This window comes from Acanthaster planci, linkage group LG01 (assembly GCF_054643075.1).
Source record: "Acanthaster planci isolate LZ-2023a linkage group LG01, COTS_SCS, whole genome shotgun sequence".
In the NCBI taxonomy this organism is placed as follows: domain Eukaryota; kingdom Metazoa; phylum Echinodermata; class Asteroidea; order Valvatida; family Acanthasteridae; genus Acanthaster; species Acanthaster planci.
In genome coordinates, this window is record NC_141777.1 from 28,727,163 (window position 1) to 28,739,921 (window position 12,759).

A 12,759-nucleotide genomic window follows, 5' to 3' on the forward strand; every position below is an offset into this window, starting at 1 on the left:
GATAGGGTTAGGGTTAGCGATAGGGATAGGGTTAGGGTTAGCGATAGGGTTAGGGATAATGGTAAGGGATAGGGTTAGGGTTAGCGATAGGGTGAGGGATAACGGTTAGGGATAGGGTTAGTGTTAGAGATTGGGTTAGAAATAGGGTTAGGGTTAGGGGTAGGGTTGGGGATAAGGTTAGCGATAGGGTTAGGGATAATGGTTGGGGTTAGGGGTGGGGATAGGGTTAGGGTTAGCGGTAGGGTTAGGGTTAGCAATAGGGCTAGGGATAATGGTTAGGGATAGTGTTAGGGTTAGAGATAGGGATAGTTTTAAGGTTAGGGTTAGGGGTAGGGTTACGGATAGGGTTAGGGTTAGCGATAGGGATAAGGTTAGGGTTAAGGGTAGCGATAGGGTTAGGGATAATGGTTAGGGTTAGGGGTACGGTTACAGATAGGGTTAGGGTTAGAGATAGGGTTAGAAATAGGGTTACGGATAGAGTTAGGGTTAGCGATAGGGTTAGGGATAATGGTTAGGGATAGTGTTAGGGTTAGAGATAGGGTTAGAAATAGGGTTAAGGTTAGGGTTAGGGGTAGGGTTACGGATAGGGTTAGGGGTAGCGATAGGGTTAGGGATAATGGTTAGGGTTAGGGGTAGGGATACGGATAGGGTTAGGGTTAGCAATAAGGTTAGGGGTAGGGTTACGGATAGGGTTAGGGTTGGCGATAGGGTTAGGGTTAGGGTTATGGATAGGGTTAGGGTTAGCGATAGGGTTAGGGGTAGGGTTACGGATAGGGTTAGGGTTGGCGATAGGGTTAGGGTTAGGGTTACGGATAGGGTTAGGGTTAGCGATAGGGTTAGGGATAATGGTTAGAGATAGTGTTAGGGTTAGAGACAGGGTTAGAAATAGGGTTAGGGTTAGGGTTAGGGGTAGGGTTATGGATAGGGTTAGGGTTAGAGATAGGGTGAGAGATAGGGTTAGGGATAGGCTCAGGGACAGTAGGGTGAGGTATATAGTTGGCGTTAGGGTGACGATAGTGCGATTGTTGGGGATAGGGTTAGAGAAAGGGGTTTTTTGAGCTATATTTTTAAATCAACGTTTGACTCAACTGAATATACGACAACTGAAGTCAACATATTAAAAACATGTTATAAAAATGAAACGAACAGTGCTCTTTTTTCAAGTACAAAAGGAAGTTGCTGTAAAGAGGCTTGCTTCACCGGCAAGGTATCTGAAGGAATAAACCACGTATCAGATTCACCACAAAATATAACATGTTATTTAGCAGAACTGTTCGGGGCCCGATTCACTTTCCCCCGGGAAAAATGGCATGCGTGATACTATTGAGGGTGCATTTCGCGAAATGGTTGTATTGCTGCTCGCGAGCTCGTGACTATTTTGTGATCCAACGGGTTCTTACAATAAGACATGCCATAATCAGGAGGGATCACAGAAACATTTCTATAAATCCCAAATTTGGGACTGGCAAGTTCCAGTTCGCGTTATTCCTTTCGCAAAAGCCCTAAATTGAGGGAGTATTTGGATAGAAGCGGGCGGCGACAATCAGAGCTGGGCGAATAGTTTTACTACTTTGGAAGTATCTTCGAGGAACGGCGAATTAAAACAAATCGTGGCTAAAAGCCATCAAATTGAAAGGAAAGGTGATGTTCTGGCCATAATCTTGAATATCCGGGGAAAAAAGGAGACAAACCTCCGAGTGTCAACAGGCGGCGCTTTTTCGCTGTGGTTTGTGTGTGTGTGCTTTCTGTGGGCGCGTACTATGGTGTAGTGCAACCTGCCAGAGTTCAGGGCTGCACCACTACAAATAAATTCCCACAGACAGCAATGATAAATCCCCACACTTCACAAATATTTAGAAACCCACTCACAACTCTCACAGGTGTCCAGGCTGCACAGAAAAACGATGATCGACATGTCCCCTTTCATTTTCCTTTCAATTTTGGGGGGTTGACCAATGAATTTTTGAGAAATTTTCACCAGACGCAGATCACCCCTAAAATGAAGAAAATGTATCCGCCCAGAAAAGTGGCCATTTGGAAAAACCATCCCTCTGAAAAACGGCCAAATAGTGCCACTTACGGACCCGACTGCACCCAAGTTGCTCATAATTGCAAGCCCAAAATCCGGGCCGGAGGTTCAGTGCCATATTTCTCCAATTCCTCGATTTCATGACTCTCAGGACTCTCTACGATAGAATATTTTGAGTGTATAACTTTTATTAATGAACTCGGCGGACACATTTAAGGCTTTTTTGCAAGGGTGCACCCTCAGACGTGTACGGACGTACGTGTAGTCCGGGAACTCTCTCATGTTGATGTGCGCGCATTTAATTTACCAATTAAGGAGAAGCTGTCAGGGAGATTTGTGCGTAGCCCCTTGCGCATTTTGCTACATGATGCACCATTGTAGCGTTGAATTGTAATCACTCAGTCTTTGCACAGCAAAATTCTGTGCGGTATAACTTGGTTAATGGTTTTGTTATCTACGTAAATATGAACGACCAGAAGCAATTCTCTGAAATTGCCAAGTGGTTAAGCTCCTGGTTATCAGATCGTCAGACGGTGGGTTCGAATCCCAGTGGTGACTTTTATTTTCCCAAAGCTTGCTGTCAGTCAGTAGCTATAAGAGACTCTAATTCACCCCCGCCAAATACCAACAGTACCTTAGCCCTCGGGGTAAGCTCTTCTGCTGGGACTGTCCGCGAAGTCCAGGTGAGCGCCTTAGTACAGGTTCGAGACGTATGGCCGACTCGGCGGCCAGGGCTTAGGGGCTTGTCTCGTTTCCTCCCTTGCATGGTCGCTCAAACTCCTTTTGGAGTTAAATGGATGGGCAGAGAGGAAGTGTGGTGGGCCGGGAACCCCGAGATCCCAGAAGAGTCCTATATGGAAGCCGGTAACTGCGATTTCTAGCGAATTTCAGGAGTCCGTGCGCCTGAATGCTTGGTCAACACCACATAACTTTTCGATTTTGCCCTCATCTAGTTTTTTTTTCCCGGTTTTTTTTTTTGGGTGGGGGGGGTTTATATATTTCCTGAGCGCAAAACTACCAAGGCAATTTTCTAGGTTGAATACATGCATTTTTTTTAATCTTTAATCTGAATTTGCAACTTTTTATTTCAATACAGCTACAATTAATTTGTTTTCATGTAAACCCTCAAAATGTACCTTTCTGTCTCAGTTGACCTCGCTTTCAACTTTTGTTTCACTGTTTTCAAAGGTGCTTTAATGAATGCTTTGTTTTTTTACAACAATGAGCATTACCATATTCAAGCACAACAGCCACGCATTCCCAGTAAGGTATAGCAAGGGTTGGGGCTAGGGTTAGCGATGGGGTTAGGGATAAGGTTAGCGGTAGGGTTAGGGATAATGGTTAGGGTTAGGGGTAGGGTTACGGATAGGGTTAGGGTTAGCGATAGGGATAGGGTTAGGGTTAGCGATAGGGTTAGGGATAATGGTAAGGGATAGGGTTAGGGTTAGCGATAGGGTGAGGGATAACGGTTAGGGATAGGGTTAGTGTTAGAGATTGGGTTAGAAATAGGGTTAGGGTTAGGGGTAGGGTTGGGGATAAGGTTAGCGATAGGGTTAGGGATAATGGTTGGGGTTAGGGGTGGGGATAGGGTTAGGGTTAGCGGTAGGGTTAGGGTTAGCAATAGGGCTAGGGATAATGGTTAGGGATAGTGTTAGGGTTAGAGATAGGGATAGTTTTAAGGTTAGGGTTAGGGGTAGGGTTACGGATAGGGTTAGGGTTAGCGATAGGGATAAGGTTAGGGTTAAGGGTAGCGATAGGGTTAGGGATAATGGTTAGGGTTAGGGGTACGGTTACAGATAGGGTTAGGGTTAGCGATAGGGTTAGGGGTAGGGATACGGATAGGGTTAGGGTTAGCGATAGGGTTAGGGATAATGGTTAGGGATAGTGTTAGGGTTAGAGATAGGGTTAGAAATAGGGTTAAGGTTAGGGTTGGGGGTAGGGTTACGGATAGGGTTAGGGGTAGCGATAGGGTTAGGGATAATGGTTAGGGTTAGGGGTAGGGTTACGGATAGGGTTAGGGTTAGCAATACGGCTACGGGTAGGGTTACGGATAGGGTTAGGAATAGAGATAGGGTTAAGGCTATGGATAGGGTTAGGGTTAGCGATAGGGTTAGGGGTAGGGTTACGGATAGGGTTAGGGTTGGCGATAGGGTTAGGGTTAGGGTTACGGATAGGGTTAGGGTTAGCGATAGGGTTAGGGATAATGGTTAGGGATAGTGTTAGGGTTAGAGATAGGGTTAGAAATAGGGTTAGGGTTAAGGTTAGGGTTAGGGGTAGGGTTATGGATAGGGTTAGGGTTAGAGATAGGGTGAGAGATAGGGTTAGGGATAGGCTCAGGGACAGTAGGGTGAGGTATATAGTTGGCGTTAGGGTGACGATAGTGCGATTGTTGGGGATAGGGTTAGAGAAAGGGGTTTTTTGAGCTATATTTTTAAATCAACGTTTGACTCAACTGAATATACGACAACTGAAGTCAACATATTAAAAACATGTTATAAAAATGAAACGAACAGTGCTCTTTTTTCAAGTACAAAAGGAAGTTGCTGTAAAGAGGCTTGCTTCACCGGCAAGGTATCTGAAGGAATAAACCACGTATCAGATTCACCACAAAATATAACATGTTATTTAGCAGAACTGTTCGGGGCCCGATTCACTTTCCCCCGGGGAAAAATGGCATGCGTGATACTATTGAGGGTGCATTTCGCGAAATGGTTGTATTGCTGCTCGCGAGCTCGTGACTATTTTGTGATCCCACGGGTTCTTACAATAAGACATGCCATAATCAGGAGGGATCACAGAAACATTTCTATAAATCCCAAATTTGGGACTGGCAAGTTCCAGTTCGCGTTATTCCTTTCGCAAAAGCCCTAAATTGAGGGAGTATTTGGATAGAAGCGGGCGGCGACAATCAGAGCTGGGCGAATAGTTTTACTACTTTGGAAGTATCTTCGAGGAACGGCGAATTAAAACAAATCGTGGCTAAAAGCCATCAAATTGAAAGGAAAGGTGATGTTCTGGCCATAATCTTGAATATCCGGGGGAAAAAGGAGACAAACCTCCGAGTGTCAACAGGCGGCGCTTTTTCGCTGTGGTTTTTGTGTGTGTGCTTTCTGTGGGCGCGTACTATGGTGTAGTGCAACCTGCCAGAGTTCAGGGCTGCACCACTACAAATAAATTCCCACAGACAGCAATGATAAATCCCCACACTTCACAAATATTTAGAAACCCACTCACAACCACAGGTGTCCAGGCTGCACAGAAAAACGATGATCGACATGTCCCCTTTCATTTTCCTTTCAATTTTGGGGGGTTGACCAATGAATTTTTGAGAAATTTTCACCAGACGCAGACCACCCCTAAAATGAAGAAAATGTATCCGCCCAGAAAAGTGGCCATTTGGAAAAACCATCCCTCTGAAAAACGGCCAAATAGTGCCACTTACGGACCCGACTGCACCCAAGTTGCTCATAATTGCAAGCCCAAAATCCGGGCCGGAGGTTCAGTGCCATATTTCTCCAATTCCTCGATTTCATGACTCTCAGGACTCTCTACGATAGAATATTTTGAGTGTATAACTTTTATTAATGAACTCGGCGGACACATTTAAGGCTTTTTTGCAAGGGTGCACCCTCAGACGTGTACGGACGTACGTGTAGTCCGGGAACTCTCTCATGTTGATGTGCGCGCATTTAATTTACCAATTAAGGAGAAGCTGTCAGGGAGATTTGTGCGTAGCCCCTTGCGCATTTTGCTACATGATGCACCATTGTAGCGTTGAATTGTAATCACTCAGTCTTTGCACAGCAAAATTCTGTGCGGTTAATGGTTTTGTTATCTACGTAAATATGAACGACCAGAAGCAATTCTCTGAAATTACCAAGTGGTTAAGCTCCTGGTTATCAGATCGTCAGACGGTGGGTTCGAATCCCAGTGGTGACTTTTATTTTCCCAAAGCTTGCTGTCAGTCAGTAGCTATAAGAGACTCTAATTCACCCCCGCCAAATACCAACAGTACCTTAGCCCTCGGGGTAAGCTCTTCTGCTGGGACTGTCCGCGAAGTCCAGGTGAGCGCCTTAGTACAGGTTCGAGACGTATGGCCGACTCGGCGGCCAGGGCTTAGGGGCTTGTCTCGTTTCCTCCCTTGCATGGTCGCTCAAACTCCTTTTGGAGTTAAATGGATGGGCAGGGAGGAAGTGTGGTGGGCCGGGAACCCCGAGATCCCAGAAGAGTCCTATATGGAAGCCGGTAACTGCGATTTCTAGCGAATTTCAGGAGTCCGTGCGCCTGAATGCTTGGTCAACACCACATAACTTTTCGATTTTGCCCTCATCTAGTTTTTTTTCCGTTTTTTTTTTTTTTGGGGGGGGGGTTATATATTTCCTGAGCGCAAAACTACCAAGGCAATTTTCTAGGTTGAATACATGCATTTTTTTTTAATCTTTAATCTGAATTTGCAACTTTTTATTTCAATACAGCTACAATTAATTTGTTTTCATGTAAACCCTCAAAATGTACCTTTCTGTCTCAGTTGACCTCGCTTTCAACTTTTGTTTCACTGTTTTCAAAGGTGCTTTAATGAATGCTTTGTTTTTTTACAACAATGAGCATTACCATATTCAAGCACAACAGCCACGCATTCCCAGTAAGGTATAGCAAGGGTTGGGGCTAGGGTTAGCGATGGGTTAGGGATAAGGTTAGCGGTAGGGTTAGGGATAATGGTTAGGGTTAGGGGTAGGGTTACGGATAGGGTTAGGGTTAGCGATAGGGGATAGGGTTAGGGTTAGCGTAGGGTTAGGGATAATGGTAAGGGATAGGGTTAGGGTTAGCGATAGGGTGAGGGATAACGGTTAGGGATAGGGTTAGTGTTAGAGATTGGGTTAGAAATAGGGTTAGGGTTAGGGGTAGGGTTGGGGATAAGGTTAGCGATAGGGTTAGGGATAATGGTTGGGGTTAGGGGTGGGGATAGGGTTAGGGTTAGCGGTAGGGTTAGGGTTAGCAATAGGGCTAGGGATAATGGTTAGGGATAGTGTTAGGGTTAGAGATAGGGATAGTTTTAAGGTTAGGGTTAGGGGTAGGGTTACGGATAGGGTTAGGGTTAGCGATAGGGATAAGGTTAGGGTTAAGGGTAGCGATAGGGTTAGGGATAATGGTTAGGGTTAGGGGTACGGTTACAGATAGGGTTAGGGTTAGCGATAGGGTTAGGGGTAGGGTTACGGATAGGGTTAGGGTTAGCGATAGGGTTAGGGATAATGGTTAGGGATAGTGTTAGGGTTAGAGATTAGGGTTAGAAATAGGGTTAAGGTTAGGGTTAGGGTAGGGTTACGGATAGGGTTAGGGGTAGCGATAGGGTTAGGGATAATGGTTAGGGTTAGGGGTAGGGTTACGGATAGGGTTAGGGTTAGCAATAAGGTTAGGGGTAGGGTTACGGATAGGGTTAGGGTTGGCGATAGGGTTAGGGTTAGGGTTATGGATAGGGTTAGGGTTAGCGATAGGGTTAGGGGTAGGGTTACGGATAGGGTTAGGGTTGGCGATAGGGTTAGGGTTACGGATAGGGTTAGGGTTAGCGAGATAGGGTTAGGGATAATGGTTAGAGATAGTGTTAGGGTTAGAGATAGGGTTAGAAATAGGGTTAGGGGTTAAGGTTAGGGTTAGGGGTAGGGTTATGGATAGGGTTAGGGTTAGAGATAGGGTTAGGGATAGGCTCAGGGACAGTAGGGTGAGGTATATAGTTGGCGTTAGGGTGACGATAGTGCGATTGTTGGGGATAGGGTTAGAGAAAGGGGTTTTTTGAGCTATATTTTTAAATCAACGTTTGACTCAACTGAATATACGACAACTGAAGTCAACATATTAAAAACATGTTATAAAAATGAAACGAACAGTGCTCTTTTTTCAAGTACAAAAGGAAGTTGCTGTAAAGAGGCTTGCTTCACCGGCAAGGTATCTGAAGGAATAAACCACGTATCAGATTCACCACAAAATATAACATGTTATTTAGCAGAACTGTTCGGGGCCCGATTCACTTTACCCCGGGAAAAATGGCATGCGTGATACTATTGAGGGTGCATTTCGCGAAATGGTTGTATTGCTGCGCGCGAGCTCATGACTATTTTGTGATCCCACGGGTTCTTACAATAAGACATGCCATAATCAGGAGGGATCACAGAAACATTTCTATAAATCCCAAATTTGGGACTGGCAAGTTCCAGTTCGCGTTATTCCTTTCGCAAAAGCCCTAAATTGAGGGAGTATTTGGATAGAAGCGGGCGGCGACAATCAGAGCTGGGCGAATAGTTTTACTACTTTGGAAGTATCTTCGAGGAAAGGCGAATTAAAACAAATCGTGGATAAAAACCATCAAATTGAAAGGAAAGGTGATGTTCTGGCCATAATCTTGAATATCCGGGGAAAAAAGGAGACAAACCTCCGAGTGTCAACAGGCGGCGCTTTTCCGCTGTGGTTTTTGTGTGTGTGCTTTCTGTGGGCGCGTATTATGGTGTAGTGCAACCTGCCAGAGTTCAGGGCTGCACCACTACAAATAAATTCCCACAGACAGCAATGATAAATCCCCACACTTCACAAATATTTAGAAACCCACTCACAACTCTCACAGGTGTCCAGGCTGCACAGAAAAACGATGATCGACATGTCCCCTTTCATTTTCCTTTCAATTTTGGGGGGTTGACCAATGAATTTTTGAGAAATTTTCACCAGACGCAGACCACCCCTAAAATGAAGAAAATGTATCCGCCCAGAAAAGTGGCCATTTGGAAAAACCATCCCTCTGAAAAACGGCCAAATAGTGCCACTTACGGACCCGACTGCACCCAAGTTGCTCATAATTGCAAGCCCAAAATCCGGGCCGGAGGTTCAGTGCCATATTTCTCCAATTCCTCGATTTCATGACAAACCTCCGAGTGTCAACAGGCGGCGCTTTTTCGCTCCGGTTTTTGTGTGTGTGCTTTCTATGGGCGCGTATTATGCATGTAGTGCAACCTGCCAGAGTTCAGGGCTGCACCACTACAAATAAATTCCCACAGACGGCAATGATAAATCCCCACACTTCGCAAATATTTAGAAACAATTTATATTACACCGAAATACATGTAAGTGAATTTGTACCGCAACACTAATATATGAGCAAGGACACACATTGTTGTTATGTGTATCAGAGATTGTATTTGTAAATAAAGTTGGGCTTGAAATTTTACAATTTTATTGCACAACCCTCGTTTGGTGCATCAGTATGGCATACCCCTTATTATAACAGCGTATACACCAATTAGGGCCTAGTTGAAGTTATTCCATCAAAGACTAACTGAGAGGTACACCTATATCGTTACGATTAACCAAAATTATACGACCTGCTATGTTTAAACAGTTTAAACCAGTAACGAACTTTAGCCACTCAGACTTAATGAAGGGACTGCATATTGATCTCAGCATCATATCGTATAAGCCGATATAGATATGCATGAGTTAATTGTTTACGCTTGTTTGGAGTAGGCAAACGTAGACTCTAAGGGTGTTCAGTCAGCACTAATTAAACAACAAATAATTGCAACATGATTAAAACGGACAGAGGGCGATGCTTTTAATATTTCGGATTATTAACGAAATGGCGACCGATTAAGTAAAACGCTGGAGTTGACAAATAAGGCCATACCCCAAAATTTAATTATGAAAGATATTGCAGAAATTGTTTTAAAGAAAATGTTTCAATAATTTAAAAGTGAAAGAGAAAATAGGGATTAGTTTTGCCTATTGTGATGTAAGTCAAACTGGAGTCATTCCTGTCACACAAATTCATTCAGACTGAAGTACATAGTATTATACGTTCCGAAAGTGGGGATTCCCCAGCAATAACCGCAAAGTGTATAGCTTGTATAACGTAATGTACATTTATGCGTAGCTCGACTTAAATGAAATAGTTTCGAAATATTACACGGTTCTTTTTTTTTCATTCCAGAAGCTGGCATCGTAATTATTCGGAATTGAGCCTTATTAGATTCAGTCTATGATTACATCTTATATACCTTCGTTCTCATGTATAGTTTGCCGTGCTTAGACATGTACAGGACGGTGAAGAAGTGTGATTTCTTTGGTCTTGGAATCTTAATTTCAACCACGTAAATAGTTGCAACTGTCTTTACCACTACCCAAAGTAAATGGAACAAAACAAACAAACAAACAAAATGGCCGAGGCCCACAATCAAACCACACACTGAAAAGGGGAAAGCCAACCTTTTAAAAATGAAAGAAAAATTGAAGTTAAATCGAAACCAAACAGGGGCTATTGGAGTCAGCGTGGCCAGAGAATATTTCAATGAAGTATATGGTTGAAGTGTTGTTGGTAATGTCTTAAGGTGACGCCGCTCGTGAGTGACGTTGTTATGAAATCAGAATGAAACTTTTCTTGATGAACCAAATATGGCTAGTTTTGTTTAAACCTTCAAAGACATCACTGCCACCTTATTTTTAATGAAGCAGTATATTTGATGAAGAACGTATCGGACTGGTTGGTTTATAATTCGTAATGTGGTTTGCTATTATAAAAGTATTTTCATAAAGTATTAATAAACGTTAACACTAATAGTGTTCCGCAATTCAACAATTTCAATATGACTTTACACCCAATTAAAGCTAATCACATGGTGTAGAATTTGAGTCATTGTAGTGAGTGGTTATATCACAATAGGCCTAGTTAGTCCTTATCTCTTTTAGCTGTGTTAACGAACAAGATTTAATAAAATCCCCGAATACCTGATTTTAAAAAATCACAGTAGGCTAACCCATCGGAATTGAAACAAGTATAGCCCAACATGGTCCGATGTAAACGAGGTTGTGTCGTATTAGAACCCGACACCTGACGTAAAGATTTTTAGCATATGTACAATAGCCTTGATGTGTTGTTGTTAATTTGTAATTGCATCAATAAAGGAAACCGAATCAAAACAAAATGGTTGTCGTCACTCTTTGTACATTCCCCGTTTTTACCTGTGGAGAGAGTGAAAGTTTCCTTAACTATCGAAAGTAATGCACTGCGTGTTGGCAGTAGTGGGTCGTAATATCCCTAAAAATTTTCCTATTCTTTCAAATCCTGCTAACGAAGTGTTACAAAAGTGAAAGTATTCTTTTTACCTTCCAACGATCGAGTTCCTTAACTATAGGATCGAATTATAAGGCGGGCCTGCGGAGATTACTGTTTTTGTTGCTATTGTTGGAACCATTAAATCTCTTTCTTTTGTCCTTAACCAAACACGCCAATAAAACCCCTACACAGTTTATGTTTTTTAGGGGGCTTTCAACCTTCAGACGTAGGCCCCCCCCCAAAAAAAAATATATATATATATATACCTCTCTCACGTTTGTTTCACCCCATTCAACGTGTTGAAATTAACGACTTCGACCGTGCGCAGCGGTAACCCGGTTCTCGACGAGACCCTCGTGAACCAGCATTTTACCAATCCTCTGTTGAGCCTTCTCGTTATGAAGACTTCGTTTGCAAAAAGTTTACAAAACTATCACATTGAAACTCTTTATATGTGATCTAGAAGGCTTAAACCGAATAAAACACTGCAGAATCTACTGCAGAAATGCTACATAAATATGAAATTGAGACTCAAAGTGGTTGCTAAGATTATTTCTATTTTCAATCGATCACTTGGTCTTTTTCCACTAAATTTCTCAATTTTAGAAGTTTTCCCAAGGGGGTGAGACACAGGCCAGAATCTCAACTACACAATACAATCAGTTCGATGTAGCTACATTTTTTGTTCGACTTTCATGAGTTATATTTGATACTTCTGCACAGAGCGATCTATAGGCCCTAGGCCCAACGGGTTTTACATGCGCAAAACCGATCAAGCCACGTACCGTGTACGTACACAGCGGCTTGTTGCACGCGTACCGCGGTGTACATATAGAGGTGTTCATGTGGTTCATGTTTGTATAGTACTGTACCTGTAAACTGGGGATATATACTGTGAATTTCAACATTTTCCTGCCAATTTTATAATGACAGATAGACCTCGGTTTCAATAATAAACTTCATGTTAACTTACTGTACTGTTCGTCTTTTATTCCCTACGCTCGCAAGGCAGTAAGATTATGTTGGATGAACGGAATCGGTAGTGAGTTAGGTCGATGTGCAAACGCGTCCGGTTGGGAAGAGAAAAAAACCTAGCGCAAAACCGTCAGCAAATATAGAAAAACCTTCACACCTTCTCCACCACAGCCCACTTATGAAAACTTCAGGAAAACTTCGAATTCTTTGTTTCGAGCCTTCAAATATCGCATCAAAACGTAAGCAAAGTAACGCATACGAAAAGAGCTTTTCACAAAGATCACTAGTTTTCACCAATCTGGATCTATTTCTCAATTTTATTTTCACAAAACACGTTAGGGAATATTTGGGCAGGAACTTTTATTTCCAAAAAGTGAAAATAAGACAAATTTCATGAGACGAAGCAGCAGTTTGCCTGGCACGAATTCCCATGGCCCTCATTACGCATGCAAATACCCTAAAAACGGGACATGCGCAGTTAATAATTTCCCTCTGAAACATACGTGCTCTAGCCCTAGAGTTCTCTGAAATCTTTGCAAAACTCTTTCAACAACAGTGAGTGTGCTATGTTTATATACGGTAATAAAGAAAGTAACACAATATATCAAAATTAACATCTCCAAGTACAAAAATTGCATCCTTCAACATCCTGATTTACAAAATT